Raw genomic sequence first — 26,470 nt, 5'->3', positions numbered from 1 at the left:
GGACGTGAGAGGACGTTGGACAGGAAACTATGCAAATTTGAAGCATCCAACCTTCCTGCTGTAGTCAGAGGCTCTTTCTATGGACATCTGCCTCTTGGATTCCTCTCAACTTGCCCTCTTATGAAACATTTTGTGAGCTGCAGTTACCTCCGATGGCTACAAGGTGGCGCTACATTCAGGTGAGAGCACAAGTATGCCCAAAATGTTAGTGACTTTTGCCAGATTTATCGGTGGATCTTGCATATTTTTTTCAGAGGCTAGATATTGCCTAGAAATGCTTTTTAACATAGAGATGCTGGAGTTATAATGTCTGGTCGGGCCTCAGCCCTTTCATTGTCTGCCCACTGTAACATATTTATTACCAGCACATGTGAGTGGTGACTCTGCTTTATGGAACTTATCATATATTAGGGCAATGAATATAGCAGAAGGGGCGATCGAGATGTTTGCCTACGTATTTGTTTATTTTTTTATATCTGGCTGATTAATCTGTTCATGATATTTCCATTTTGTGACATATTGCATTAAAATATATCCAGCTTGCAGAATATATAAGTATTTGTACTGCGTTGGCCGGGAATCGAACCCGGGTCAACTGCTTGGAAGGCAGCTATGCTCACCACTATACCACCAACGCCCTATGATCTGTATGCTCTCGGTTCTAAACATTACGACCCTGAGTGCAATGTCTATCTTGCACCAGCTTCAACGGTGCATTTGGTTTAGATACCAACATGAAAAGCAGTAGAAAGTTTTTAGCAGAGGGTAAGGAACTGGGATTGAAACCAAGGTCAAAGCTGTGCGGAAGAGAAGAATGGAAAGCAGTAGTACAAATAATAGATATGAACATATAGATGCAGCATGGGAAGCAAAGCAGGGAAGAGAAAGAGAGAACATTCCAGGAAATGCCCAGGAGATAGATAATAGCACAACTAAAAGGGAAGAATGAAATTCAAAGCATGCCCAGAAAAGTGTTTGAAGGTCCCACCAGTCATTTATGCTTATTATTGTGTGTCTTTACTTTCAAAGTACAGGGTGGATCCTTTTACGATCCCTCTCTTGTATTTCAGCAGACACAGATAGTTGAGAAGTCTTTTCTCACATAGCTGGCAAAAGCTTGCGCTTTTACTTGCTGGCAGCCTGGGAATGACAGCTTGGTCCTTGGAAGAAAAATCAAGCAAAATTAGCAGAGGATGGTTTCGATCCATCGACCTCTGGGTTATGGGCCCAGCACGCTTCCGCTGCGCCACTCTGCTCCGTTGTGAAAGTGTTCTCTTTATGCAAATAAGGAGCATTCAGCAGAGTAGAGTGGGATTGGTCGGGCTCTCACCTCATTTGCCTAAGTATATCGCAAGGCATGCTGGGTGCAGAAAAACTTAATCTTCCCCTCTCACAATCAGTCATAACTGAAAGCCAGACACTCTCAGGCACTAGCCGTTTCAAACATTTATCAAGACAGCAGCTCTTGAACCCTCTATATCTCTCTCTGTGATACTAGCGCTAACATGCTCAGGATTTGGCTTTACCTGGGAGCCAGAGATCTACCCGGTGAGGGCGAGGCTTTTGAGCGTTTGGGAGCGTTGTGGACGTTGGACAGGAAACTATGCAAATTTCAAACATCCAACCTTCCTGCTGCAGTGAGAGGCTCTTTCCATGGACATCTGCCTCTTGGATTCCTCTCAACTTGCCTTCTGATAAAACATTTTGTGAGCTGCAGTTACCTTCGACAGCTACGAGGTGGCGCTACATTCAGGTCAGAGCACAAGTATGCAAAAATGTTACGGACTTTGGCCAGATTTATCGGTGGGTCTTGCATATTTTTTTCAGAGGCTAGAAATTGCCTAGAAATGCTTTTTAACATAGAGATGCTGGAGGTATAATGTCTGGTCGGGCCTCAGCCCTTTCATTGCCTGCCCAAAATAACATATTTATTACCAGCACATGTGAATGGCGACTCTGCTTTATGAAACTTATCATATATTAGGACAATGAATATAGCAGAAGGGGCGATTGAGATGTTTGCCTACGTATTTTTTAATTTCTATATATATGGCTGATTAATCTGTTCATGATATTTCCATTTTGTGACATGTTGAACTAAAATATATCCTGCTTGCAGAATACATAAGTATTTGCACTGCGTTGGCCGGGAATCGAACCCGGGTCAACTGCTTGGAAGGCAGCTATGCTCACCACTATACCACCAACGCCCTCTGTCATTTATGCTTATTATTGTGTCTCTTTACTTTCAAAGTAAAGGGTGGATCCTTTGACGATCCCTCTCTTGTATTTCATCAGACACAGATAGTTGAGAAGTCTTTTCTCACATAGCTGGCGCAAGCTTGCGCTTTTCCTTTCTGGCAGCGTGGAAATGACAGCTTGGTCCTTGGAAGGAAAATAAAGCAAATTTAGGAGAGGATGGTTTCGATCCATCGACCTCTGGGTTATGGGCCCAGCACGCTTCCGCTGCGCCACTCTGCTCCTCTGTGAAAGTGTTCTCTTTATGCAGATGAGGAGCATTCAGTGGAGTGACGTGGGCGTTCGGGACGTGAGAGGACGTTGGACAGGAAACTATGCAAATTTGAAGCATCCAACCTTCCTGCTGTAGTCAGAGGCTCTTTCTATGGACATCTGCCTCTTGGATTCCTCTCAACTTGCCCTCTTATGAAACATTTTGTGAGCTGCAGTTACCTCCGATGGCTACAAGGTGGCGCTACATTCAGGTGAGAGCACAAGTATGCCCAAAATGTTAGTGACTTTTGCCAGATTTATCGGTGGATCTTGCATATTTTTTTCAGAGGCTAGATATTGCCTAGAAATGCTTTTTAACATAGAGATGCTGGAGTTATAATGTCTGGTCGGGCCTCAGCCCTTTCATTGTCTGCCCACTGTAACATATTTATTACCAGCACATGTGAGTGGTGACTCTGCTTTATGGAACTTATCATATATTAGGGCAATGAATATAGCAGAAGGGGCGATCGAGATGTTTGCCTACGTATTTGTTTATTTTTTTATATCTGGCTGATTAATCTGTTCATGATATTTCCATTTTGTGACATATTGCATTAAAATATATCCAGCTTGCAGAATATATAAGTATTTGTACTGCGTTGGCCGGGAACCGAACCCGGGTCAACTGCTTGGAAGGCAGCTATGCTCACCACTATACCACCAACGCCCTATGATCTGTATGCTCTCGGTTCTAAACATTACGACCCTGAGTGCAATGTCTATCTTGCACCAGCTTCAACGGTGCATTTGGTTTAGATACCAACATGAAAAGCAGTAGAAAGTTTTTAGCAGAGGGTAAGGAACTGGGATTGAAACCAAGGTCAAAGCTGTGCGGAAGAGAAGAATGGAAAGCAGTAGTACAAATAATAGATATGAACATATAGATGCAGCATGGGAAGCAAAGCAGGGAAGAGAAAGAGAGAACATTCCAGGAAATGCCCAGGAGATAGATAATAGCACAACTAAAAGGGAAGAATGATATTCAAAGCATGCCCAGAAAAGTGTTTGAAGGTCCCACCAGTCATTTATGCTTATTATTGTGTGTCTTTACTTTCAAAGTACAGGGTGGATCCTTTTACGATCCCTCTCTTGTATTTCAGCAGACACAGATAGTTGAGAAGTCTTTTCTCACATAGCTGGCAAAAGCTTGCGCTTTTACTTGCTGGCAGCCTGGGAATGACAGCTTGGTCCTTGGAAGAAAAATCAAGCAAAATTAGCTGAGGATGGTTTCGATCCATCGACCTCTGGGTTATGGGCCCAGCACGCTTCCGCTGCGCCACTCTGCTCCGTTGTGAAAGTGTTCTCTTTATGCAAATAAGGAGCATTCAGCAGAGTAGAGTGGGATTGGTCGGGCTCTCACCTCATTTGCCTAAGTATATCGCAAGGCATGCTGGGTGCAGAAAAACTTAATCTTCCCCTCTCACAATCAGTCATAACTGAAAGCCAGACACTCTCAGGCACTAGCCGTTTCAAACATTTATCAAGACAGCAGCTCTTGAACCCTCTATATCTCTCTCTGTGATACTAGCGCTAACATGCTCAGGATTTGGCTTTACCTGGGAGCCAGAGATCTACCCGGTGAGGGCTTGCCCGGTGTGAGGCTTTTGAGCGTTTGGGAGCGTTGTGGACGTTGGACAGGAAACTATGCAAATTTCAAACATCCAACCTTCCTGCTGCAGTGAGAGGCTCTTTCCATGGACATCTGCCTCTTGGATTCCTCTCAACTTGCCTTCTGATAAAACATTTTGTGAGCTGCAGTTACCTTCGACAGCTACGAGGTGGCGCTACATTCAGGTCAGAGCACAAGTATGCAAAAATGTTACGGACTTTGGCCAGATTTATCGGTGGGTCTTGCATATTTTTTTCAGAGGCTAGAAATTGCCTAGAAATGCTTTTTAACATAGAGATGCTGGAGGTATAATGTCTGGTCGGGCCTCAGCCCTTTCATTGCCTGCCCAAAATAACATATTTATTACCAGCACATGTGAATGGCGACTCTGCTTTATGAAACTTATCATATATTAGGACAATGAATATAGCAGAAGGGGCGATTGAGATGTTTGCCTACGTATTTTTTAATTTCTATATATATGGCTGATTAATCTGTTCATGATATTTCCATTTTGTGACATGTTGAACTAAAATATATCCTGCTTGCAGAATACATAAGTATTTGCACTGCGTTGGCCGGGAATCGAACCCGGGTCAACTGCTTGGAAGGCAGCTATGCTCACCACTATACCACCAACGCCCTCTGTCATTTATGCTTATTATTGTGTCTCTTTACTTTCAAAGTAAAGGGTGGATCCTTTGACGATCCCTCTCTTGTATTTCATCAGACACAGATAGTTGAGAAGTCTTTTCTCACATAGCTGGCGCAAGCTTGCGCTTTTCCTTTCTGGCAGCGTGGAAATGACAGCTTGGTCCTTGGAAGGAAAATAAAGCAAATTTAGGAGAGGATGGTTTCGATCCATCGACCTCTGGGTTATGGGCCCAGCACGCTTCCGCTGCGCCACTCTGCTCCTCTGTGAAAGTGTTCTCTTTATGCAGATGAGGAGCATTCAGTGGAGTGACGTGGGCGTTCGGGACGTGAGAGGACGTTGGACAGGAAACTATGCAAATTTGAAGCATCCAACCTTCCTGCTGTAGTCAGAGGCTCTTTCTATGGACATCTGCCTCTTGGATTCCTCTCAACTTGCCCTCTTATGAAACATTTTGTGAGCTGCAGTTACCTCCGATGGCTACAAGGTGGCGCTACATTCAGGTGAGAGCACAAGTATGCCCAAAATGTTAGTGACTTTTGCCAGATTTATCGGTGGATCTTGCATATTTTTTTCAGAGGCTAGATATTGCCTAGAAATGCTTTTTAACATAGAGATGCTGGAGTTATAATGTCTGGTCGGGCCTCAGCCCTTTCATTGTCTGCCCACTGTAACATATTTATTACCAGCACATGTGAGTGGTGACTCTGCTTTATGGAACTTATCATATATTAGGGCAATGAATATAGCAGAAGGGGCGATCGAGATGTTTGCCTACGTATTTGTTTATTTTTTTATATCTGGCTGATTAATCTGTTCATGATATTTCCATTTTGTGACATATTGCATTAAAATATATCCAGCTTGCAGAATATATAAGTATTTGTACTGCGTTGGCCGGGAATCGAACCCGGGTCAACTGCTTGGAAGGCAGCTATGCTCACCACTATACCACCAACGCCCTATGATCTGTATGCTCTCGGTTCTAAACATTACGACCCTGAGTGCAATGTCTATCTTGCACCAGCTTCAACGGTGCATTTGGTTTAGATACCAACATGAAAAGCAGTAGAAAGTTTTTAGCAGAGGGTAAGGAACTGGGATTGAAACCAAGGTCAAAGCTGTGCGGAAGAGAAGAATGGAAAGCAGTAGTACAAATAATAGATATGAACATATAGATGCAGCATGGGAAGCAAAGCAGGGAAGAGAAAGAGAGAACATTCCAGGAAATGCCCAGGAGATAGATAATAGCACAACTAAAAGGGAAGAATGAAATTCAAAGCATGCCCAGAAAAGTGTTTGAAGGTCCCACCAGTCATTTATGCTTATTATTGTGTGTCTTTACTTTCAAAGTACAGGGTGGATCCTTTTACGATCCCTCTCTTGTATTTCAGCAGACACAGATAGTTGAGAAGTCTTTTCTCACATAGCTGGCAAAAGCTTGCGCTTTTACTTGCTGGCAGCCTGGGAATGACAGCTTGGTCCTTGGAAGAAAAATCAAGCAAAATTAGCAGAGGATGGTTTCGATCCATCGACCTCTGGGTTATGGGCCCAGCACGCTTCCGCTGCGCCACTCTGCTCCGTTGTGAAAGTGTTCTCTTTATGCAAATAAGGAGCATTCAGCAGAGTAGAGTGGGATTGGTCGGGCTCTCACCTCATTTGCCTAAGTATATCGCAAGGCATGCTGGGTGCAGAAAAACTTAATCTTCCCCTCTCACAATCAGTCATAACTGAAAGCCAGACACTCTCAGGCACTAGCCGTTTCAAACATTTATCAAGACAGCAGCTCTTGAACCCTCTATATCTCTCTCTGTGATACTAGCGCTAACATGCTCAGGATTTGGCTTTACCTGGGAGCCAGAGATCTACCCGGTGAGGGCTTGCCCGGTGTGAGGCTTTTGAGCGTTTGGGAGCGTTGTGGACGTTGGACAGGAAACTATGCAAATTTCAAACATCCAACCTTCCTGCTGCAGTGAGAGGCTCTTTCCATGGACATCTGCCTCTTGGATTCCTCTCAACTTGCCTTCTGATAAAACATTTTGTGAGCTGCAGTTACCTTCGACAGCTACGAGGTGGCGCTACATTCAGGTCAGAGCACAAGTATGCAAAAATGTTACGGACTTTGGCCAGATTTATCGGTGGGTCTTGCATATTTTTTTCAGAGGCTAGAAATTGCCTAGAAATGCTTTTTAACATAGAGATGCTGGAGGTATAATGTCTGGTCGGGCCTCAGCCCTTTCATTGCCTGCCCAAAATAACATATTTATTACCAGCACATGTGAATGGCGACTCTGCTTTATGAAACTTATCATATATTAGGACAATGAATATAGCAGAAGGGGCGATTGAGATGTTTGCCTACGTATTTTTTAATTTCTATATATATGGCTGATTAATCTGTTCATGATATTTCCATTTTGTGACATGTTGAACTAAAATATATCCTGCTTGCAGAATACATAAGTATTTGCACTGCGTTGGCCGGGAATCGAACCCGGGTCAACTGCTTGGAAGGCAGCTATGCTCACCACTATACCACCAACGCCCTCTGTCATTTATGCTTATTATTGTGTCTCTTTACTTTCAAAGTAAAGGGTGGATCCTTTGACGATCCCTCTCTTGTATTTCATCAGACACAGATAGTTGAGAAGTCTTTTCTCACATAGCTGGCGCAAGCTTGCGCTTTTCCTTTCTGGCAGCGTGGAAATGACAGCTTGGTCCTTGGAAGGAAAATAAAGCAAATTTAGGAGAGGATGGTTTCGATCCATCGACCTCTGGGTTATGGGCCCAGCACGCTTCCGCTGCGCCACTCTGCTCCTCTGTGAAAGTGTTCTCTTTATGCAGATGAGGAGCATTCAGTGGAGTGACGTGGGCGTTCGGGACGTGAGAGGACGTTGGACAGGAAACTATGCAAATTTGAAGCATCCAACCTTCCTGCTGTAGTCAGAGGCTCTTTCTATGGACATCTGCCTCTTGGATTCCTCTCAACTTGCCCTCTTATGAAACATTTTGTGAGCTGCAGTTACCTCCGATGGCTACAAGGTGGCGCTACATTCAGGTGAGAGCACAAGTATGCCCAAAATGTTAGTGACTTTTGCCAGATTTATCGGTGGATCTTGCATATTTTTTTCAGAGGCTAGATATTGCCTAGAAATGCTTTTTAACATAGAGATGCTGGAGTTATAATGTCTGGTCGGGCCTCAGCCCTTTCATTGTCTGCCCACTGTAACATATTTATTACCAGCACATGTGAGTGGTGACTCTGCTTTATGGAACTTATCATATATTAGGGCAATGAATATAGCAGAAGGGGCGATCGAGATGTTTGCCTACGTATTTGTTTATTTTTTTATATCTGGCTGATTAATCTGTTCATGATATTTCCATTTTGTGACATATTGCATTAAAATATATCCAGCTTGCAGAATATATAAGTATTTGTACTGCGTTGGCCGGGAATCGAACCCGGGTCAACTGCTTGGAAGGCAGCTATGCTCACCACTATACCACCAACGCCCTATGATCTGTATGCTCTCGGTTCTAAACATTACGACCCTGAGTGCAATGTCTATCTTGCACCAGCTTCAACGGTGCATTTGGTTTAGATACCAACATGAAAAGCAGTAGAAAGTTTTTAGCAGAGGGTAAGGAACTGGGATTGAAACCAAGGTCAAAGCTGTGCGGAAGAGAAGAATGGAAAGCAGTAGTACAAATAATAGATATGAACATATAGATGCAGCATGGGAAGCAAAGCAGGGAAGAGAAAGAGAGAACATTCCAGGAAATGCCCAGGAGATAGATAATAGCACAACTAAAAGGGAAGAATGAAATTCAAAGCATGCCCAGAAAAGTGTTTGAAGGTCCCACCAGTCATTTATGCTTATTATTGTGTGTCTTTACTTTCAAAGTACAGGGTGGATCCTTTTACGATCCCTCTCTTGTATTTCAGCAGACACAGATAGTTGAGAAGTCTTTTCTCACATAGCTGGCAAAAGCTTGCGCTTTTACTTGCTGGCAGCCTGGGAATGACAGCTTGGTCCTTGGAAGAAAAATCAAGCAAAATTAGCAGAGGATGGTTTCGATCCATCGACCTCTGGGTTATGGGCCCAGCACGCTTCCGCTGCGCCACTCTGCTCCGTTGTGAAAGTGTTCTCTTTATGCAAATAAGGAGCATTCAGCAGAGTAGAGTGGGATTGGTCGGGCTCTCACCTCATTTGCCTAAGTATATCGCAAGGCATGCTGGGTGCAGAAAAACTTAATCTTCCCCTCTCACAATCAGTCATAACTGAAAGCCAGACACTCTCAGGCACTAGCCGTTTCAAACATTTATCAAGACAGCAGCTCTTGAACCCTCTATATCTCTCTCTGTGATACTAGCGCTAACATGCTCAGGATTTGGCTTTACCTGGGAGCCAGAGATCTACCCGGTGAGGGCTTGCCCGGTGTGAGGCTTTTGAGCGTTTGGGAGCGTTGTGGACGTTGGACAGGAAACTATGCAAATTTCAAACATCCAACCTTCCTGCTGCAGTGAGAGGCTCTTTCCATGGACATCTGCCTCTTGGATTCCTCTCAACTTGCCTTCTGATAAAACATTTTGTGAGCTGCAGTTACCTTCGACAGCTACGAGGTGGCGCTACATTCAGGTCAGAGCACAAGTATGCAAAAATGTTACGGACTTTGGCCAGATTTATCGGTGGGTCTTGCATATTTTTTTCAGAGGCTAGAAATTGCCTAGAAATGCTTTTTAACATAGAGATGCTGGAGGTATAATGTCTGGTCGGGCCTCAGCCCTTTCATTGCCTGCCCAAAATAACATATTTATTACCAGCACATGTGAATGGCGACTCTGCTTTATGAAACTTATCATATATTAGGACAATGAATATAGCAGAAGGGGCGATTGAGATGTTTGCCTACGTATTTTTAAATTTCTATATATATGGCTGATTAATCTGTTCATGATATTTCCATTTTGTGACATGTTGAACTAAAATATATCCTGCTTGCAGAATACATAAGTATTTGCACTGCGTTGGCCGGGAATCGAACCCGGGTCAACTGCTTGGAAGGCAGCTATGCTCACCACTATACCACCAACGCCCTCTGTCATTTATGCTTATTATTGTGTCTCTTTACTTTCAAAGTAAAGGGTGGATCCTTTGACGATCCCTCTCTTGTATTTCATCAGACACAGATAGTTGAGAAGTCTTTTCTCACATAGCTGGCGCAAGCTTGCGCTTTTCCTTTCTGGCAGCGTGGAAATGACAGCTTGGTCCTTGGAAGGAAAATAAAGCAAATTTAGGAGAGGATGGTTTCGATCCATCGACCTCTGGGTTATGGGCCCAGCACGCTTCCGCTGCGCCACTCTGCTCCTCTGTGAAAGTGTTCTCTTTATGCAGATGAGGAGCATTCAGTGGAGTGACGTGGGCGTTCGGGACGTGAGAGGACGTTGGACAGGAAACTATGCAAATTTGAAGCATCCAACCTTCCTGCTGTAGTCAGAGGCTCTTTCTATGGACATCTGCCTCTTGGATTCCTCTCAACTTGCCCTCTTATGAAACATTTTGTGAGCTGCAGTTACCTCCGATGGCTACAAGGTGGCGCTACATTCAGGTGAGAGCACAAGTATGCCCAAAATGTTAGTGACTTTTGCCAGATTTATCGGTGGATCTTGCATATTTTTTTCAGAGGCTAGATATTGCCTAGAAATGCTTTTTAACATAGAGATGCTGGAGTTATAATGTCTGGTCGGGCCTCAGCCCTTTCATTGTCTGCCCACTGTAACATATTTATTACCAGCACATGTGAGTGGTGACTCTGCTTTATGGAACTTATCATATATTAGGGCAATGAATATAGCAGAAGGGGCGATCGAGATGTTTGCCTACGTATTTGTTTATTTTTTTATATCTGGCTGATTAATCTGTTCATGATATTTCCATTTTGTGACATATTGCATTAAAATATATCCAGCTTGCAGAATATATAAGTATTTGTACTGCGTTGGCCGGGAATCGAACCCGGGTCAACTGCTTGGAAGGCAGCTATGCTCACCACTATACCACCAACGCCCTATGATCTGTATGCTCTCGGTTCTAAACATTACGACCCTGAGTGCAATGTCTATCTTGCACCAGCTTCAACGGTGCATTTGGTTTAGATACCAACATGAAAAGCAGTAGAAAGTTTTTAGCAGAGGGTAAGGAACTGGGATTGAAACCAAGGTCAAAGCTGTGCGGAAGAGAAGAATGGAAAGCAGTAGTACAAATAATAGATATGAACATATAGATGCAGCATGGGAAGCAAAGCAGGGAAGAGAAAGAGAGAACATTCCAGGAAATGCCCAGGAGATAGATAATAGCACAACTAAAAGGGAAGAATGAAATTCAAAGCATGCCCAGAAAAGTGTTTGAAGGTCCCACCAGTCATTTATGCTTATTATTGTGTGTCTTTACTTTCAAAGTACAGGGTGGATCCTTTTACGATCCCTCTCTTGTATTTCAGCAGACACAGATAGTTGAGAAGTCTTTTCTCACATAGCTGGCAAAAGCTTGCGCTTTTACTTGCTGGCAGCCTGGGAATGACAGCTTGGTCCTTGGAAGAAAAATCAAGCAAAATTAGCAGAGGATGGTTTCGATCCATCGACCTCTGGGTTATGGGCCCAGCACGCTTCCGCTGCGCCACTCTGCTCCGTTGTGAAAGTGTTCTCTTTATGCAAATAAGGAGCATTCAGCAGAGTAGAGTGGGATTGGTCGGGCTCTCACCTCATTTGCCTAAGTATATCGCAAGGCATGCTGGGTGCAGAAAAACTTAATCTTCCCCTCTCACAATCAGTCATAACTGAAAGCCAGACACTCTCAGGCACTAGCCGTTTCAAACATTTATCAAGACAGCAGCTCTTGAACCCTCTATATCTCTCTCTGTGATACTAGCGCTAACATGCTCAGGATTTGGCTTTACCTGGGAGCCAGAGATCTACCCGGTGAGGGCGAGGCTTTTGAGCGTTTGGGAGCGTTGTGGACGTTGGACAGGAAACTATGCAAATTTCAAACATCCAACCTTCCTGCTGCAGTGAGAGGCTCTTTCCATGGACATCTGCCTCTTGGATTCCTCTCAACTTGCCTTCTGATAAAACATTTTGTGAGCTGCAGTTACCTTCGACAGCTACGAGGTGGCGCTACATTCAGGTCAGAGCACAAGTATGCAAAAATGTTACGGACTTTGGCCAGATTTATCGGTGGGTCTTGCATATTTTTTTCAGAGGCTAGAAATTGCCTAGAAATGCTTTTTAACATAGAGATGCTGGAGGTATAATGTCTGGTCGGGCCTCAGCCCTTTCATTGCCTGCCCAAAATAACATATTTATTACCAGCACATGTGAATGGCGACTCTGCTTTATGAAACTTATCATATATTAGGACAATGAATATAGCAGAAGGGGCGATTGAGATGTTTGCCTACGTATTTTTTAATTTCTATATATATGGCTGATTAATCTGTTCATGATATTTCCATTTTGTGACATGTTGAACTAAAATATATCCTGCTTGCAGAATACATAAGTATTTGCACTGCGTTGGCCGGGAATCGAACCCGGGTCAACTGCTTGGAAGGCAGCTATGCTCACCACTATACCACCAACGCCCTCTGTCATTTATGCTTATTATTGTGTCTCTTTACTTTCAAAGTAAAGGGTGGATCCTTTGACGATCCCTCTCTTGTATTTCATCAGACACAGATAGTTGAGAAGTCTTTTCTCACATAGCTGGCGCAAGCTTGCGCTTTTCCTTTCTGGCAGCGTGGAAATGACAGCTTGGTCCTTGGAAGGAAAATAAAGCAAATTTAGGAGAGGATGGTTTCGATCCATCGACCTCTGGGTTATGGGCCCAGCACGCTTCCGCTGCGCCACTCTGCTCCTCTGTGAAAGTGTTCTCTTTATGCAGATGAGGAGCATTCAGTGGAGTGACGTGGGCGTTCGGGACGTGAGAGGACGTTGGACAGGAAACTATGCAAATTTGAAGCATCCAACCTTCCTGCTGTAGTCAGAGGCTCTTTCTATGGACATCTGCCTCTTGGATTCCTCTCAACTTGCCCTCTTATGAAACATTTTGTGAGCTGCAGTTACCTCCGATGGCTACAAGGTGGCGCTACATTCAGGTGAGAGCACAAGTATGCCCAAAATGTTAGTGACTTTTGCCAGATTTATCGGTGGATCTTGCATATTTTTTTCAGAGGCTAGATATTGCCTAGAAATGCTTTTTAACATAGAGATGCTGGAGTTATAATGTCTGGTCGGGCCTCAGCCCTTTCATTGTCTGCCCACTGTAACATATTTATTACCAGCACATGTGAGTGGTGACTCTGCTTTATGGAACTTATCATATATTAGGGCAATGAATATAGCAGAAGGGGCGATCGAGATGTTTGCCTACGTATTTGTTTATTTTTTTATATCTGGCTGATTAATCTGTTCATGATATTTCCATTTTGTGACATATTGCATTAAAATATATCCAGCTTGCAGAATATATAAGTATTTGTACTGCGTTGGCCGGGAATCGAACCCGGGTCAACTGCTTGGAAGGCAGCTATGCTCACCACTATACCACCAACGCCCTATGATCTGTATGCTCTCGGTTCTAAACATTACGACCCTGAGTGCAATGTCTATCTTGCACCAGCTTCAACGGTGCATTTGGTTTAGATACCAACATGAAAAGCAGTAGAAAGTTTTTAGCAGAGGGTAAGGAACTGGGATTGAAACCAAGGTCAAAGCTGTGCGGAAGAGAAGAATGGAAAGCAGTAGTACAAATAATAGATATGAACATATAGATGCAGCATGGGAAGCAAAGCAGGGAAGAGAAAGAGAGAACATTCCAGGAAATGCCCAGGAGATAGATAATAGCACAACTAAAAGGGAAGAATGAAATTCAAAGCATGCCCAGAAAAGTGTTTGAAGGTCCCACCAGTCATTTATGCTTATTATTGTGTGTCTTTACTTTCAAAGTACAGGGTGGATCCTTTTACGATCCCTCTCTTGTATTTCAGCAGACACAGATAGTTGAGAAGTCTTTTCTCACATAGCTGGCAAAAGCTTGCGCTTTTACTTGCTGGCAGCCTGGGAATGACAGCTTGGTCCTTGGAAGAAAAATCAAGCAAAATTAGCAGAGGATGGTTTCGATCCATCGACCTCTGGGTTATGGGCCCAGCACGCTTCCGCTGCGCCACTCTGCTCCGTTGTGAAAGTGTTCTCTTTATGCAAATAAGGAGCATTCAGCAGAGTAGAGTGGGATTGGTCGGGCTCTCACCTCATTTGCCTAAGTATATCGCAAGGCATGCTGGGTGCAGAAAAACTTAATCTTCCCCTCTCACAATCAGTCATAACTGAAAGCCAGACACTCTCAGGCACTAGCCGTTTCAAACATTTATCAAGACAGCAGCTCTTGAACCCTCTATATCTCTCTCTGTGATACTAGCGCTAACATGCTCAGGATTTGGCTTTACCTGGGAGCCAGAGATCTACCCGGTGAGGGCGAGGCTTTTGAGCGTTTGGGAGCGTTGTGGACGTTGGACAGGAAACTATGCAAATTTCAAACATCCAACCTTCCTGCTGCAGTGAGAGGCTCTTTCCATGGACATCTGCCTCTTGGATTCCTCTCAACTTGCCTTCTGATAAAACATTTTGTGAGCTGCAGTTACCTTCGACAGCTACGAGGTGGCGCTACATTCAGGTCAGAGCACAAGTATGCAAAAATGTTACGGACTTTGGCCAGATTTATCGGTGGGTCTTGCATATTTTTTTCAGAGGCTAGAAATTGCCTAGAAATGCTTTTTAACATAGAGATGCTGGAGGTATAATGTCTGGTCGGGCCTCAGCCCTTTCATTGCCTGCCCAAAATAACATATTTATTACCAGCACATGTGAATGGCGACTCTGCTTTATGAAACTTATCATATATTAGGACAATGAATATAGCAGAAGGGGCGATTGAGATGTTTGCCTACGTATTTTTTAATTTCTATATATATGGCTGATTAATCTGTTCATGATATTTCCATTTTGTGACATGTTGAACTAAAATATATCCTGCTTGCAGAATACATAAGTATTTGCACTGCGTTGGCCGGGAATCGAACCCGGGTCAACTGCTTGGAAGGCAGCTATGCTCACCACTATACCACCAACGCCCTCTGTCATTTATGCTTATTATTGTGTCTCTTTACTTTCAAAGTAAAGGGTGGATCCTTTGACGATCCCTCTCTTGTATTTCATCAGACACAGATAGTTGAGAAGTCTTTTCTCACATAGCTGGCGCAAGCTTGCGCTTTTCCTTTCTGGCAGCGTGGAAATGACAGCTTGGTCCTTGGAAGGAAAATAAAGCAAATTTAGGAGAGGATGGTTTCGATCCATCGACCTCTGGGTTATGGGCCCAGCACGCTTCCGCTGCGCCACTCTGCTCCTCTGTGAAAGTGTTCTCTTTATGCAGATGAGGAGCATTCAGTGGAGTGACGTGGGCGTTCGGGACGTGAGAGGACGTTGGACAGGAAACTATGCAAATTTGAAGCATCCAACCTTCCTGCTGTAGTCAGAGGCTCTTTCTATGGACATCTGCCTCTTGGATTCCTCTCAACTTGCCCTCTTATGAAACATTTTGTGAGCTGCAGTTACCTCCGATGGCTACAAGGTGGCGCTACATTCAGGTGAGAGCACAAGTATGCCCAAAATGTTAGTGACTTTTGCCAGATTTATCGGTGGATCTTGCATATTTTTTTCAGAGGCTAGATATTGCCTAGAAATGCTTTTTAACATAGAGATGCTGGAGTTATAATGTCTGGTCGGGCCTCAGCCCTTTCATTGTCTGCCCACTGTAACATATTTATTACCAGCACATGTGAGTGGTGACTCTGCTTTATGGAACTTATCATATATTAGGGCAATGAATATAGCAGAAGGGGCGATCGAGATGTTTGCCTACGTATTTGTTTATTTTTTTATATCTGGCTGATTAATCTGTTCATGATATTTCCATTTTGTGACATATTGCATTAAAATATATCCAGCTTGCAGAATATATAAGTATTTGTACTGCGTTGGCCGGGAATCGAACCCGGGTCAACTGCTTGGAAGGCAGCTATGCTCACCACTATACCACCAACGCCCTATGATCTGTATGCTCTCGGTTCTAAACATTACGACCCTGAGTGCAATGTCTATCTTGCACCAGCTTCAACGGTGCATTTGGTTTAGATACCAACATGAAAAGCAGTAGAAAGTTTTTAGCAGAGGGTAAGGAACTGGGATTGAAACCAAGGTCAAAGCTGTGCGGAAGAGAAGAATGGAAAGCAGTAGTACAAATAATAGATATGAACATATAGATGCAGCATGGGAAGCAAAGCAGGGAAGAGAAAGAGAGAACATTCCAGGAAATGCCCAGGAGATAGATAATAGCACAACTAAAAGGGAAGAATGAAATTCAAAGCATGCCCAGAAAAGTGTTTGAAGGTCCCACCAGTCATTTATGCTTATTATTGTGTGTCTTTACTTTCAAAGTACAGGGTGGATCCTTTTACGATCCCTCTCTTGTATTTCAGCAGACACAGATAGTTGAGAAGTCTTTTCTCACATAGCTGGCAAAAGCTTGCGCTTTTACTTGCTGGCAGCCTGGGAATGACAGCTTGGTCCTTGGAAGAAAAATCAAGCAAAATTAGCAGAGGATGGTTTCGATCCATCGACCTCTGGGTTATGGGCCCAGCACGCTTCCGCTGCGCCACTCTGCTCCGTTGTGAAAGTGTTCTCTTTATGCAAATAAGGAGCATTCAGCAGAGTAGAGTGGGATTGGTCGGGCTCTCACCTCATTTGCCTAAGTATATCGCAAGGCATGCTGGGTGCAGAAAAACTTAATCTTCCCCTCTCACAATCAGTCATAACTGAAAGCCAGACACTCTCAGGCACTAGCCGTTTCAAACATTTATCAAGACAGCAGCTCTTGAACCCTCTATATCTCTCTCTGTGATACTAGCGCTAACATGCTCAGGATTTGGCTTTACCTGGGAGCCAGAGATCTACCCGGTGAGGGCTTGCCCGGTGTGAGGCTTTTGAGCGTTTGGGAGCGTTCGGGACGTGAGTGGACGTTGGACAGGAAACTATGCAAATTTCAAGCATCCAACCTTCCTGCTGCAGTGAGAGGCTCTTTCCATGGACATCTGCCTCTTGGATTCCTCTCAACTTGCCTTCTGATAAAACATTTTGTGAGCTGCAGTTACCTTCGACAGCTACGAGGTGGCGCTACATTCAGGTCAGAGCACAAGTATGCAAAAATGTTACGGACTTTGGCCAGATTTATCGGTGGGTCTTGCATATTTTTTTCAGAGGCTAGAAATTGCCTAGAAATGCTTTTTAACATAGAGATGCTGGAGGTATAATGTCTGGTCGGGCCTCAGCCCTTTCATTGCCTGCCCAAAATAACATATTTATTACCAGCACATGTGAATGGCGACTCTGCTTTATGTAACTTATCATATATTAGGACAATGAATATAGCAGAAGGGGCGATTGAGATGTTTGCCTACGTATTTTTTAATTTCTATATATATGGCTGATTAATCTGTTCATGATATTTCCATTTTGTGACATGTTGAACTAAAATATATCCTGCTTGCAGAATACATAAGTATTTGCACTGCGTGGGCCGGGAATCGTACCCGGGTCAACTGCTTGGAAGGCAGCTATGCTCACCACTATACCACCAACGCCCTCTGTCATTTATGCTTATTATTGTGTCTCTTTACTTTCAAAGTAAAGGGTGGATCCTTTGACGATCCCTCTCTTGTATTTCAGCAGACACAGATAGTTGAGAAGTCTTTTCTCACATAGCTGGCGCAAGCTTGTGCTTTTCCTTTCTGGCAGCGTGGAAATGACAGCTTGGTCCTTGGAAGGAAAATAAAGCAAATTTAGGAGAGGATGGTTTCGATCCATCGACCTCTGGGTTATGGGCCCAGCACGCTTCCGCTGCGCCACTCTGCTCCTCTGTGAAAGTGTTCTCTTTATGCAGATGAGGAGCATTCAGTGGAGTGACGTGGGCGTTCGGGACGTGAGAGGACGTTGGACAGGAAACTATGCAAATTTGAAGCATCCAACCTTCCTGCTGTAGTCAGAGGCTCTTTCTATGGACATCTGCCTCTTGGATTCCTCTCAACTTGCCCTCTTATGAAACATTTTGTGAGCTGCAGTTACCTCCGATGGCTACAAGGTGGCGCTACATTCAGGTGAGAGCACAAGTATGCCCAAAATGTTAGTGACTTTTGCCAGATTTATCGGTGGATCTTGCATATTTTTTTCAGAGGCTAGATATTGCCTAGAAATGCTTTTTAACATAGAGATGCTGGAGTTATAATGTCTGGTCGGGCCTCAGCCCTTTCATTGTCTGCCCACTGTAACATATTTATTACCAGCACATGTGAGTGGTGACTCTGCTTTATGGAACTTATCATATATTAGGGCAATGAATATAGCAGAAGGGGCGATCGAGATGTTTGCCTACGTATTTGTTTATTTTTTTATATCTGGCTGATTAATCTGTTCATGATATTTCCATTTTGTGACATATTGCATTAAAATATATCCAGCTTGCAGAATATATAAGTATTTGTACTGCGTTGGCCGGGAATCGAACCCGGGTCAACTGCTTGGAAGGCAGCTATGCTCACCACTATACCACCAACGCCCTATTATCTGTATGCTCTCGGTTCTAAACATTACGACCCTGAGTGCAATGTCTATCTTGCACCAGCTTCAACGGTGCATTTGGTTTAGATACCAACATGAAAAGCAGTAGAAAGTTTTTAGCAGAGGGTAAGGAACTGGGATTGAAACCAAGGTCAAAGCTGTGCGGAAGAGAAGAATGGAAAGCAGTAGTACAAATAATAGATATGAACATATAGATGCAGCATGGGAAGCAAAGCAGGGAAGAGAAAGAGAGAACATTCCAGGAAATGCCCAGGAGATAGATAATAGCACAACTAAAAGGGAAGAATGAAATTCAAAGCATGCCCAGAAAAGTGTTTGAAGGTCCCACCAGTCATTTATGCTTATTATTGTGTGTCTTTACTTTCAAAGTACAGGGTGGATCCTTTTACGATCCCTCTCTTGTATTTCAGCAGACACAGATAGTTGAGAAGTCTTTTCTCACATAGCTGGCAAAAGCTTGCGCTTTTACTTGCTGGCAGCCTGGGAATGACAGCTTGGTCCTTGGAAGAAAAATCAAGCAAAATTAGCAGAGGATGGTTTCGATCCATCGACCTCTGGGTTATGGGCCCAGCACGCTTCCGCTGCGCCACTCTGCTCCGTTGTGAAAGTGTTCTCTTTATGCAAATAAGGAGCATTCAGCAGAGTAGAGTGGGATTGGTCGGGCTCTCACCTCATTTGCCTAAGTATATCGCAAGGCATGCTGGGTGCAGAAAAACTTAATCTTCCCCTCTCACAATCAGTCATAACTGAAAGCCAGACACTCTCAGGCACTAGCCGTTTCAAACATTTATCAAGACAGCAGCTCTTGAACCCTCTATATCTCTCTCTGTGATACTAGCGCTAACATGCTCAGGATTTGGCTTTACCTGGGAGCCAGAGATCTACCCGGTGAGGGCTTGCCCGGTGTGAGGCTTTTGAGCGTTTGGGAGCGTTGTGGACGTTGGACAGGAAACTATGCAAATTTCAAACATCCAACCTTCCTGCTGCAGTGAGAGGCTCTTTCCATGGACATCTGCCTCTTGGATTCCTCTCAACTTGCCTTCTGATAAAACATTTTGTGAGCTGCAGTTACCTTCGACAGCTACGAGGTGGCGCTACATTCAGGTCAGAGCACAAGTATGCAAAAATGTTACGGACTTTGGCCAGATTTATCGGTGGGTCTTGCATATTTTTTTCAGAGGCTAGAAATTGCCTAGAAATGCTTTTTAACATAGAGATGCTGGAGGTATAATGTCTGGTCGGGCCTCAGCCCTTTCATTGCCTGCCCAAAATAACATATTTATTACCAGCACATGTGAATGGCGACTCTGCTTTATGAAACTTATCATATATTAGGACAATGAATATAGCAGAAGGGGCGATTGAGATGTTTGCCTACGTATTTTTAAATTTCTATATATATGGCTGATTAATCTGTTCATGATATTTCCATTTTGTGACATGTTGAACTAAAATATATCCTGCTTGCAGAATACATAAGTATTTGCACTGCGTTGGCCGGGAATCGAACCCGGGTCAACTGCTTGGAAGGCAGCTATGCTCACCACTATACCACCAACGCCCTCTGTCATTTATGCTTATTATTGTGTCTCTTTACTTTCAAAGTAAAGGGTGGATCCTTTGACGATCCCTCTCTTGTATTTCAGCAGACACAGATAGTTGAGAAGTCTTTTCTCACATAGCTGGCGCAAGCTTGCGCTTTTCCTTTCTGGCAGCGTGGAAATGACAGCTTGGTCCTTGGAAGGAAAATAAAGCAAATTTAGCAGAGGATGGTTTCGATCCATCGACCTCTGGGTTATGGGCCCAGCACGCTTCCGCTGCGCCACTCTGCTCCTCTGTGAAAGTGTTCTCTTTATGCAGATGAGGAGCATTCAGTGGAGTGACGTGGGCGTTCGGGACGTGAGAGGACGTTGGACAGGAAACTATGCAAATTTGAAGCATCCAACCTTCCTGCTGTAGTCAGAGGCTCTTTCTATGGACATCTGCCTCTTGGATTCCTCTCAACTTGCCCTCTTATGAAACATTTTGTGAGCTGCAGTTACCTCCGATGGCTACAAGGTGGCGCTACATTCAGGTGAGAGCACAAGTATGCCCAAAATGTTAGTGACTTTTGCCAGATTTATCGGTGGATCTTGCATATTTTTTTCAGAGGCTAGATATTGCCTAGAAATGCTTTTTAACATAGAGATGCTGGAGTTATAATGTCTGGTCGGGCCTCAGCCCTTTCATTGTCTGCCCACTGTAACATATTTATTACCAGCACATGTGAGTGGTGACTCTGCTTTATGGAACTTATCATATATTAGGGCAATGAATATAGCAGAAGGGGCGATCGAGATGTTTGCCTACGTATTTGTTTATTTTTTTTATATCTGGCTGATTAATCTGTTCATGATTTTCCATTTTGTGACATATTGCATTAAAATATATCCAGCTTGCAGAATATATAAGTATTTGTACTGCGTTGGCCGGGAATCGAACCCGGGTCAACTGCTTGGAAGGCAGCTATGCTCACCACTATACCACCAACGCCCTATGATCTGTATGCTCTCGGTTCTAAACATTACGACCCTGAGTGCAATGTCTATCTTGCACCAGCTTCAACGGTGCATTTGGTTTAGATACCAACATGAAAAGCAGTAGAAAGTTTTTAGCAGAGGGTAAGGAACTGGGATTGAAACCAAGGTCAAAGCTGTGCGGAAGAGAAGAATGGAAAGCAGTAGTACAAATAATAGATATGAACATATAGATGCAGCATGGGAAGCAAAGCAGGGAAGAGAAAGAGAGAACATTCCAGGAAATGCCCAGGAGATAGATAATAGCACAACTAAAAGGGAAGAATGAAATTCAAAGCATGCCCAGAAAAGTAATTGAAGGTCCCACCAGTCATTTATGCTTATTATTGTGTGTCTTTACTTTCAAAGTACAGGGTGGATCCTTTTACGATCCCTCTCTTGTATTTCAGCAGACACAGATAGTTGAGAAGTCTTTTCTCACATAGCTGGCAAAAGCTTGCGCTTTTACTTGCTGGCAGCCTGGGAATGACAGCTTGGTCCTTGGAAGAAAAATCAAGCAAAATTAGCAGAGGATGGTTTCGATCCATCGACCTCTGGGTTATGGGCCCAGCACGCTTCCGCTGCGCCACTCTGCTCCGTTGTGAAAGTGTTCTCTTTATGCAAATAAGGAGCATTCAGCAGAGTAGAGTGGGATTGGTCGGGCTCTCACCTCATTTGCCTAAGTATATCGCAAGGCATGCTGGGTGCAGAAAAACTTAATCTTCCCCTCTCACAATCAGTCATAACTGAAAGCCAGACACTCTCAGGCACTAGCCGTTTCAAACATTTATCAAGACAGCAGCTCTTGAACCCTCTATATCTCTCTCTGTGATACTAGCGCTAACATGCTCAGGATTTGGCTTTACCTGGGAGCCAGAGATCTACCCGGTGAGGGCGAGGCTTTTGAGCGTTTGGGAGCGTTGTGGACGTTGGACAGGAAACTATGCAAATTTCAAGCATCCAACCTTCCTGCTGCAGTGAGAGGCTCTTTCCATGGACATCTGCCTCTTGGATTCCTCTCAACTTGCCTTCTGATAAAACATTTTGTGAGCTGCAGTTACCTTCGACAGCTACGAGGTGGCGCTACATTCAGGTCAGAGCACAAGTATGCAAAAATGTTACGGACTTTGGCCAGATTTATCGGTGGGTCTTGCATATTTTTTTCAGAGGCTAGAAATTGCCTAGAAATGCTTTTTAACATAGAGATGCTGGAGGTATAATGTCTGGTCGGGCCTCAGCCCTTTCATTGCCTGCCCAAAATAACATATTTATTACCAGCACATGTGAATGGCGACTCTGCTTTATGAAACTTATCATATATTAGGACAATGAATATAGCAGAAGGGGCGATTGAGATGTTTGCCTACGTATTTTTTAATTTCTATATATATGGCTGATTAATCTGTTCATGATATTTCCATTTTGTGACATGTTGAACTAAAATATATCCTGCTTGCAGAATACATAAGTATTTGCACTGCGTTGGCCGGGAATCGAACCCGGGTCAACTGCTTGGAAGGCAGCTATGCTCACCACTATACCACCAACGCCCTCTGTCATTTATGCTTATTATTGTGTCTCTTTACTTTCAAAGTAAAGGGTGGATCCTTTGACGATCCCTCTCTTGTATTTCAGCAGACACAGATAGTTGAGAAGTCTTTTCTCACATAGCTGGCGCAAGCTTGCGCTTTTCCTTTCTGGCAGCGTGGAAATGACAGCTTGGTCCTTGGAAGGAAAATAAAGCAAATTTAGCAGAGGATGGTTTCGAACCATCGACCTCTGGGTTATGGGCCCAGCACGCTTCCGCTGCGCCACTCTGCTCCTCTGTGAAAGTGTTCTCTTTATGCAGATGAGGAGCATTAAGTGGAGTGACGTGGGCGTTCGGGACGTGAGAGGACGTTGGACAGGAAACTATGCAAAATTTGAAGCATCCAACCTTCCTGCTGTAGTCAGAGGCTCTTTCTATGGACATCTACCTCTTGGATTCCTCTCAACTTGCCCTCTTATGAAACATTTTGTGAGCTGCAGTTACCTCCGATGGCTACAAGGTGGCGCTACATTCAGGTGAGAGCACAAGTATGCCCAAAATGTTAGTCACTTTTGCCAGATTTATCGGTGGATCTTGCATATTTTTTTCAGAGGCTAGATATTGCCTAGAAATGCCTTTTAACATAGAGATGCTGGAGTTATAATGTCTGGTCGGGCCTCAGCCCTTTCATTGTCTGCCCACTGTAACATATTTATTACCAGCACATGTGAGTGGTGACTCTGCTTTATGGAACTTATCATATATTAGGGCAATGAATATAGCAGAAGGGGCGATCGAGATGTTTGCCTACGTATTTGTTTATTTTTTTATATCTGGCTGATTAATCTGTTCATGATATTTCCATTTTGTGACATATTGCATTAAAATATATCCAGCTTGCAGAATATATAAGTATTTGTACTGCGTTGGCCGGGAATCGAACCCGGGTCAACTGCTTGGAAGGCAGCTATGCTCACCACTATACCACCAACGCCCTATGATCTGTATGCTCTCGGTTCTAAACATTACGACCCTGAGTGCAATGTCTATCTTGCACCAGCTTCAACGGTGCATTTGGTTTAGATACCAACATGAAAAGCAGTAGAAAGTTTTTAGCAGAGGGTAAGGAACTGGGATTGAAACCAAGGTCAAAGCTGTGCGGAAGAGAAGAATGGAAAGCAGTAGTACAAATAATAGATATGAACATATAGATGCAGCATGGGAAGCAAAGCAGGGAAGAGAGAGAGAGAACATTCCAGGAAATGCCCAGGAGATAGATAATAGCACAACTAAAAGGGAAGAATGAAATTCAAAGCATGCCCAGAAAAGTGTTTGAAGGTCCCACCAGTCATTTATGCTTATTATTGTGTGTCTTTACTTTCAAAGTACAGGGTGGATCCTTTTACGATCCCTCTCTTGTATTTCAGCAGACACAGATAGTTGAGAAGTCTTTTCTCACATAGCTGGCAAAAGCTTGCGCTTTTACTTGCTGGCAGCCTGGGAATGACAGCTTGGTCCTTGGAAGAAAAATCAAGCAAAATTAGCAGCGGATGGTTTCGATCCATCGACCTCTGGGTTATGGGCCCAGCACGCTTCCGCTGCGCCACTCTGCTCCGTTGTGAAAGTGTTCTCTTTATGCAAATAAGGAGCATTCAGCAGAGTAGAGTGGGATTGGTCGGGCTCTCACCTCATTTGCCTAAGTATATCGCAAGGCATGCTGGGTGCAGAAAAACTTAATCTTCCCCTCTCACAATCAGTCATAACTGAAAGCCAGACACTCTCAGGCACTAGCCGTTTCAAACATTTATCAAGACAGCAGCTCTTGAACCCTCTATATCTCTCTCTGTGATACTAGCGCTAACATGCTCAGGATTTGGCTTTACCTGGGAGCCAGAGATCTACCCGGTGAGGGCTTGCCCGGTGTGAGGCTTTTGAGCGTTTGGGAGCGTTCTGGACGTTGGACAGGAAACTATGCAAATTTCAAGCATCCAACCTTCCTGCTGCAGTGAGAGGCTCTTTCCATGGACATCTGCCTCTTGGATTCCTCTCAACTTGCCTTCTGATAAAACATTTTGTGAGCTGCAGTTACCTTCGACAGCTACGAGGTGGCGCTACATTCAGGTCAGAGCACAAGTATGCAAAAATGTTACGGACTTTGGCCAGATTTATCGGTGGGTCTTGCATATTTTTTTCAGAGGCTAGAAATTGCCTAGAAATGCTTTTTAACATAGAGATGCTGGAGGTATAATGTCTGGTCGGGCCTCAGCCCTTTCATTGCCTGCCCAAAATAACATATTTATTACCAGCACATGTGAATGGCGACTCTGCTTTATGAAACTTATCATATATTAGGACAATGAATATAGCAGAAGGGGCGATTGAGATGTTTGCCTACGTATTTTTTAATTTCTATATATATGGCTGATTAATCTGTTCATGATATTTCCATTTTGTGACATGTTGAACTAAAATATATCCTGCTTGCAGAATACATAAGTATTTGCACTGCGTTGGCCGGGAATCGAACCCGGGTCAACTGCTTGGAAGGCAGCTATGCTCACCACTATACCACCAACGCCCTCTGTCATTTATGCTTATTATTGTGTCTCTTTACTTTCAAAGTAAAGGGTGGATCCTTTGACGATCCCTCTCTTGTATTTCAGCAGACACAGATAGTTGAGAAGTCTTTTCTCACATAGCTGGCGCAAGCTTGCGCTTTTCCTTTCTGGCAGAGTGGAAATGGCAGCTTGGTCCTTGGAAGGAAAATAAAGCAAATTTAGCAGAGGATGGTTTCGATCCATCGACCTCTGGGTTATGGGCCCAGCACGCTTCCGCTGCGCCACTCTGCTCCTCTGTGAAAGTGTTCTCTTTATGCAGATGAGGAGCATTCAGTGGAGTGACGTGGGCGTTCGGGACGTGAGAGGATGTTGGACAGGAAACTATGCAAATTTGAAGCATCCAACGTTCCTGCTGTAGTCAGAGGCTCTTTCTATGGACATCTGCCTCTTGGATTCCTCTCAACTTGCCCTCTTATGAAACATTTTGTGAGCTGCAGTTACCTCCGATGGCTACAAGGTGGCGCTACATTCAGGTGAGAGCACAAGTATGCCCAAAATGTTAGTGACTTTTGCCAGATTTATCGGTGGATCTTGCATATTTTTTTCAGAGGCTAGATATTGCCTAGAAATGCCTTTTAACATAGAGATGCTGGAGTTATAATGTCTGGTCGGGCCTCAGCCCTTTCATTGTCTGCCCACTGTAACATATTTATTACCAGCACATGTGAGTGGTGACTCTGCTTTATGGAACTTATCATATATTAGGGCAATGAATATAGCAGAAGGGGCGATCGAGATGTTTGCCTATGTATTTGTTTATTTTTTTATATCTGGCTGATTAATCTGTTCATGATATTTCCATTTTGTGACATATTGCATTAAAATATATCCAGCTTGCAGAATATATAAATATTTGTACTGCGTTGGCCGGGAATCGAACCTGGGTCAACTGCTTGGAAGGCAGCTATGCTCACCACTATACCACCAACGCCCTATGATCTGTATGCTCTCGGTTCTAAACATTACGACCCTGAGTGCAATGTCTATCTTGCACCAGCTTCAACGGTGCATTTGGTTTAGATATCAACATGAAAAGCAGTAGAAAGTTTTTAGCAGAGGGTAAGGAACTGGGATTGAAACCAAGGTCAAAGCTGTGCGGAAGAGAAGAATGGAAAGCAGTAGTACAAATAATAGATATGAACATATAGATGCAGCATGGGAAGCAAAGCAGGGAAGAGAAAGAGAGAACATTCCAGGAAATGCCCAGGAGATAGATAATAGCACAACTAAAAGGGAAGAATGAAATT

At 43.8% G+C, this 26,470-nt stretch overlaps 21 non-coding genes across 21 annotated transcripts; all 21 read right to left on the bottom strand.

Moving 5' to 3' along the window:
• Positions 1-565: 565 nt before the first annotated feature.
• TRNAG-UCC (transfer RNA glycine (anticodon UCC)) lies at positions 566-637 on the bottom strand. The gene has a single exon. It is a non-coding gene; the product is annotated as a tRNA-Gly (tRNA).
• A 1,501-nt stretch (positions 638-2,138) lies between these two features.
• TRNAG-UCC (transfer RNA glycine (anticodon UCC)) lies at positions 2,139-2,210 on the bottom strand. The gene has a single exon. It is a non-coding gene; the product is annotated as a tRNA-Gly (tRNA).
• Positions 2,211-3,109: 899 nt separating this feature from the next.
• Positions 3,110-3,181, bottom strand: TRNAG-UCC (transfer RNA glycine (anticodon UCC)). The gene has a single exon. It is a non-coding gene; the product is annotated as a tRNA-Gly (tRNA).
• A 1,512-nt stretch (positions 3,182-4,693) lies between these two features.
• On the bottom strand, positions 4,694-4,765 carry TRNAG-UCC (transfer RNA glycine (anticodon UCC)). The gene has a single exon. It is a non-coding gene; the product is annotated as a tRNA-Gly (tRNA).
• An 899-nt stretch (positions 4,766-5,664) lies between these two features.
• TRNAG-UCC (transfer RNA glycine (anticodon UCC)) lies at positions 5,665-5,736 on the bottom strand. Its single transcript has one exon. It is a non-coding gene; the product is annotated as a tRNA-Gly (tRNA).
• A 1,512-nt stretch (positions 5,737-7,248) lies between these two features.
• TRNAG-UCC (transfer RNA glycine (anticodon UCC)) lies at positions 7,249-7,320 on the bottom strand. Its single transcript has one exon. It is a non-coding gene; the product is annotated as a tRNA-Gly (tRNA).
• An 899-nt stretch (positions 7,321-8,219) lies between these two features.
• TRNAG-UCC (transfer RNA glycine (anticodon UCC)) lies at positions 8,220-8,291 on the bottom strand. Its single transcript has one exon. It is a non-coding gene; the product is annotated as a tRNA-Gly (tRNA).
• Positions 8,292-9,803: 1,512 nt separating this feature from the next.
• On the bottom strand, positions 9,804-9,875 carry TRNAG-UCC (transfer RNA glycine (anticodon UCC)). The gene has a single exon. It is a non-coding gene; the product is annotated as a tRNA-Gly (tRNA).
• Positions 9,876-10,774: 899 nt separating this feature from the next.
• TRNAG-UCC (transfer RNA glycine (anticodon UCC)) lies at positions 10,775-10,846 on the bottom strand. Its single transcript has one exon. It is a non-coding gene; the product is annotated as a tRNA-Gly (tRNA).
• A 1,501-nt stretch (positions 10,847-12,347) lies between these two features.
• On the bottom strand, positions 12,348-12,419 carry TRNAG-UCC (transfer RNA glycine (anticodon UCC)). Its single transcript has one exon. It is a non-coding gene; the product is annotated as a tRNA-Gly (tRNA).
• An 899-nt stretch (positions 12,420-13,318) lies between these two features.
• TRNAG-UCC (transfer RNA glycine (anticodon UCC)) lies at positions 13,319-13,390 on the bottom strand. The gene has a single exon. It is a non-coding gene; the product is annotated as a tRNA-Gly (tRNA).
• A 1,501-nt stretch (positions 13,391-14,891) lies between these two features.
• On the bottom strand, positions 14,892-14,963 carry TRNAG-UCC (transfer RNA glycine (anticodon UCC)). Its single transcript has one exon. It is a non-coding gene; the product is annotated as a tRNA-Gly (tRNA).
• Positions 14,964-15,862: 899 nt separating this feature from the next.
• TRNAG-UCC (transfer RNA glycine (anticodon UCC)) lies at positions 15,863-15,934 on the bottom strand. The gene has a single exon. It is a non-coding gene; the product is annotated as a tRNA-Gly (tRNA).
• Positions 15,935-18,427: 2,493 nt separating this feature from the next.
• On the bottom strand, positions 18,428-18,499 carry TRNAG-UCC (transfer RNA glycine (anticodon UCC)). The gene has a single exon. It is a non-coding gene; the product is annotated as a tRNA-Gly (tRNA).
• A 1,512-nt stretch (positions 18,500-20,011) lies between these two features.
• TRNAG-UCC (transfer RNA glycine (anticodon UCC)) lies at positions 20,012-20,083 on the bottom strand. The gene has a single exon. It is a non-coding gene; the product is annotated as a tRNA-Gly (tRNA).
• Positions 20,084-20,982: 899 nt separating this feature from the next.
• Positions 20,983-21,054, bottom strand: TRNAG-UCC (transfer RNA glycine (anticodon UCC)). The gene has a single exon. It is a non-coding gene; the product is annotated as a tRNA-Gly (tRNA).
• A 1,501-nt stretch (positions 21,055-22,555) lies between these two features.
• Positions 22,556-22,627, bottom strand: TRNAG-UCC (transfer RNA glycine (anticodon UCC)). Its single transcript has one exon. It is a non-coding gene; the product is annotated as a tRNA-Gly (tRNA).
• Positions 22,628-22,826: 199 nt separating this feature from the next.
• Positions 22,827-22,898, bottom strand: TRNAM-CAU (transfer RNA methionine (anticodon CAU)). The gene has a single exon. It is a non-coding gene; the product is annotated as a tRNA-Met (tRNA).
• A 629-nt stretch (positions 22,899-23,527) lies between these two features.
• TRNAG-UCC (transfer RNA glycine (anticodon UCC)) lies at positions 23,528-23,599 on the bottom strand. The gene has a single exon. It is a non-coding gene; the product is annotated as a tRNA-Gly (tRNA).
• A 1,512-nt stretch (positions 23,600-25,111) lies between these two features.
• On the bottom strand, positions 25,112-25,183 carry TRNAG-UCC (transfer RNA glycine (anticodon UCC)). Its single transcript has one exon. It is a non-coding gene; the product is annotated as a tRNA-Gly (tRNA).
• Positions 25,184-26,082: 899 nt separating this feature from the next.
• TRNAG-UCC (transfer RNA glycine (anticodon UCC)) lies at positions 26,083-26,154 on the bottom strand. Its single transcript has one exon. It is a non-coding gene; the product is annotated as a tRNA-Gly (tRNA).
• Positions 26,155-26,470: the final 316 nt, after the last annotated feature.

This window comes from Lissotriton helveticus, chromosome 11 (genome assembly GCF_964261635.1).
Source record: "Lissotriton helveticus chromosome 11, aLisHel1.1, whole genome shotgun sequence".
Lineage (NCBI taxonomy): Eukaryota > Metazoa > Chordata > Amphibia > Caudata > Salamandridae > Lissotriton > Lissotriton helveticus.
Note: the sequence above shows the minus strand (reverse complement) of the source record. Positions and strands in the feature narration are given on the sequence as shown.